This window comes from Priapulus caudatus, unplaced genomic scaffold (assembly GCF_000485595.1).
Source record: "Priapulus caudatus unplaced genomic scaffold, Priapulus_caudatus-5.0.1 Scaffold78, whole genome shotgun sequence".
In the NCBI taxonomy this organism is placed as follows: Eukaryota; Metazoa; Priapulida; class Priapulimorpha; order Priapulimorphida; family Priapulidae; genus Priapulus; species Priapulus caudatus.
Genome location: NW_014577139.1, coordinates 94,348 through 98,592, shown reverse-complemented (window position 1 = coordinate 98,592; position 4,245 = coordinate 94,348).

The following is a 4,245-nucleotide window of genomic DNA, read 5'->3' as shown; positions in this document are numbered from 1 at the left end:
CCTTCCCTCTTCCTTCTCCCCCTCCTCTCCTTCCCCTCCTCCTCTACCACTTCTCCCACTTTCTCGGCCCTCTTCCTCCCCACCTCCTCTGCCTGCGCTGCTCTCCCACCTCCTCTACTCGCATCTCCCCTCCTCCTCCACCTTGCTCCATTCCGCTACTCCTCCTCCACTTCTCTACCTCCTGCCCCTCCTCCTCCTACCTCCTCCCTCCTCCTCGCTCCTCCTCCTCCACCTTCTACCCTGCCTTCCCCTCCTGCTCTACCACTTTCTGCCACGTTCTCCCCCTCTCCCACTACCTGCCTGCGCCTCCACACTGCCTCTTCCTCCTCTACCTTCTCCACGCCTCCTCCTCCACCTATCTCCCCCTCCATTCCTCCACCTCCAGCCACGCTCTCCCCACGTTTTCTCCTCTCCCTCCCCACTCTCTACTCGCGCTTCTCCTCCCTCCTCCTCGCACGGGCTCCTCCTCCTTCTGCCACCTCTCCCCCTCCTCGCTCCCCACCACCTTCTCCGGCATCCCCCCCCCTATCCCCTTCCCTCTTCTCCTCCTCCTCCACCTCTCTAGCTCCATCCTTTCTCGCTCTCCACCACCGTTCTCCTTCCTCCTAGCCACCACTGGGCGCTCGCACTACCCCCCCTTCTCTACCACCTCCATCCTGCCACCGTTCTCTACCTCCTCCTTCCTCCTCCACCTTCTCCCCTCCTTTCCGCGTCCTGCTCACCACCTTCTGCACCCACGTTCTTTTCCGCATCCTGCTCATCCGCACCTCCTCTCGCTCCTCGTGCCCATGCCTCCGTCACTCGCTCCTCCTGCCTCTACCTTCCTCCCCTCTGCCTCTGCCTCCACCTTCTTCCCCTCTCTCCTCCTCACACCACCTTCTCCCCACGCTTTCCCGCCTCCTGCCTCCGTCTTAACCTCCTCTCGCCCCTCATCTCCTCATCCCCTCCAACCGTCCCTCCTCCTCCTCCTCCTCCTTCCCCTCCTCTTGCCTCCTCTCCTCCTCCATTCCTCATCCACCTTGCTCCAGCTCCTCTGCCTCCACCACCTTCTTCCCACCCTTCTCCCCTCTTCGATCCCTCCCCCACTCCTCCTCCCTCGCTCCATCCTCCTCCTCCTCCTCCACCTCTTCTACTGCCTCTGCCTCTTCCTCCACCACCTTCTCTCCTTCTCACTGTCCACCACCTGGCCCTCCGTACCTCCTCCTCTCAACCTCCCTCCTCCTCACCTACTCTACTTCTCGCTCCTCCTCCACCTTCTCACCTCGCCCTCCTCGCTCCTCTCACGCTTCTCGCCTGCCATCCTCCTCCACGACCCCCCCTTCTTCCCCACTTTCTCCCCCTCCTCCTCACGCGTCACCTCCTCTCGCTCTCCTCCCCGCTTCCTCCTCCTCTCGCCTCCTGCTTACTCTGCTCCTCCTCTCCACTACCTTCTCCTCCGCCTTCCTACTCCGCTACTGTCCTCCCCTTTGCTAACCCTACGCTACTCCACCACCTTTTCCCCTCCTCCCCGCTCGCTCTCCACCAACATTCTCCCCGCGTTTCCCACCTTCTGCCCTCCTCCACCTTCTCTCCTACCTCCTCCTCACTCCTCCTCCTCCTCTCCACCTCTTCTGCCCTCCTCCTCCTCCTCCTCTCGCTCCTCCTCCACCTCCTCTGCTCCTCCTTCCTCCTCCACCATTCTCCCCTCCTCCTCCCTTCCACGCAACATTATCCGGCACACGTCTCACCCCTAGCCTCCCTCCTCTCCTCCTCCTCATCCTGCCTCCTCCTTCTCACTCCTCCCCCCTCGCTCCTGCCTCCCTCGCTCCGCTCTCCTCCACCTTTACTCCCCGCATCTCCCCACCACCAACTTCGTCGCCACGTTCTCCCGCCTCCTGCTCCTCCATCTCTTTCCTCCTCCTCCTCCTCCTCTAATTCTCCCTCCTCCCTCTCTCCTCCTCCACTCCCGCCCTCTCCTGCCTCCTCCACGTACGGCACCTTCTGCCCCACTTCTCTCCTCCTCCACCTCCTCTTTTCGCTCCTCCCACCTCGCTCTCGGCTTGGCCATCCTCCACCTCTCCTTCCTCCTCGCTCGCTCCTCACCTTACTCCTCTCCTCCTCCTCCCGCTCACACCTTCTCCTCTCCTCCTCCTCCACCAGCATCTCCCCTTCTTCCTCCTCTCACGTCCTCATCCTCCTACCCTCCTCCTCCACCTCCTCTCCTCCTCCATTTTCTACCTTCTCCGCCCTCCTCCTCCTCCACCATCTTCTTCCGCACGCTCTCCCGCCTCGCCGCTCCTCCACCACCTTCTCCGCTTCTCCTCGACCTCCCTCCCTTTATCAACTGTTCAACAATTGAATAATAAACAACTACGCAAGTGAGTAATTGCCGGGGGTAAACTGTCCGAAGGGTAATATCCGGGGGTAAATGCCGGCGGGGCGTAATTGTCCGGGGGGTAAATGTCCGGAGAGTAAATTGTCCAGAGGGAAGGGGGGGTAAATTCCGGGGGTGAATTGTCCCGGGGGGTAAAAGTTCGGCGGTGGTAAATGTCCGGGGGTAATTGTCCGGGGGTAAAAGTGTCCGGGGGTGATTGTCCGGGGGTGAAATGGATGGGGGTAATTGTCCGTTGGGTAATTGTCCGGGGGTAATTGTCCTAGAACCATATCTATATTATAAGAGAGGAGAGGCAGATTTTCTGACGCGGTCATCTTCGCCGCGGTGAGCATCAAGCCCACGCCGCCGATCTCAGTGTATAGCCCGTGTGTCGGACACCAACATAGGCTTATCCATATTTGTTAAATCCAACCATGTTTGTCGATATAATGACGATAAATAGGCCGTAATACGGGCGATAATTTTAGCAGTGGGGTGATGTCAGAAAAGTAGAACAGCCGAATTTCCACGAATGTAGCCATCTAGCGGACAAAGGCTAAAACTTTGTTAATACCAGGTTAAACTATGCCAAATTTATACATTTTTCTATTATGCACTCAGTGGTCAGTTGAATCTAAAAAGCGGCACAACACACACTGTTAGTGGTTCATTTTCGTTAATTTGTATTTTTAAAATTGTAATTTGTCTATGTATACATTCGGATATATGTATAACATGGTATAAAGAATTAAGTTTGTTAAAACAGGTGCTCTTCATCTTTTTGATAATGTTATCTATGGTGACTTCACTGGTGCAGAACTCTGCCAAATTGACCAACTAATTTGGTTAAATGAGGTGATATCCATACGTTTGGAGAAATATTTACGTTTTAAAATCTGCTCTAGTGCAGCAGATATGTGAAAAAATTGTGGGTTTGATGATAAAAACATATAATTTGGCTCACATTTATTACATATCACTAGGAATATTTTTGAATATTTTGGACATTGCATATTCCTCCTGGGGGCCAAAATGGCGGCCATTTTACAAAATGCCCGTGATCGGGTATTACATAACACATAATCTGTAGAAGTTGTGCAACGTTTTGAACTGGAGATGCATGTATATGATGCAATATCACTTAAAATATAATCTGGGATGCCAATTCAAGGTCATACACCTTACATAACCGATTCATTTGGCCTATCAGGCAACAATTACGCAACATTTTTTTTTTAATGAGTTTTGTCTGTATTTTGCAATCTGAAAATGATCAGTTTATAACATTAAACTGTACTGCCACTGTGGAAGTGCGTTTACCCTAATATATAGTCATACATTTATATTTTACGCTTAGCATTGTTCAGTGGGTACATGTCTACATCATATTGGAAATATAACAATTCGCCATGCGGAGAAAGCCATCCAATGAAACTGCAAAGATCTACATCCCCGAAGCACACGTCCGCGGCAGTGGCGTAGTAACGTGGCCTGGAGTACAGCCTCAAACACATTGCATTGTCCTCTGCATCCCTTCTTGCAGCCGCATGCTGAGAGTTGCCGCATACTTGGCGTTGCCTCCGGAGGTTGTCCAGGCAGACGTTCCAGCCAGTATCACATCTTCAACCCACCGCCATTCGCTAGGGGATGGATTTCAGCTGCAGAACGGCATCACTGGCCCCAACAATAGCCAGCTGGTAGGCAGTTCTCCTGATGTGCTGTCTGAGGCTTCTCGAGTTGGCGGGAGAGCATCCCATTGCTCGACGCTTTCTGTGAAGAGCTGCTTTACGTGCATCGTTGACAGTGCTCGTGGCATGCTAGTGCGATCATACAGGAGAACGACGACACGTTGCCAAGGTCTCGCCAGGCTGTCAACCTACGATTGAGGGTTT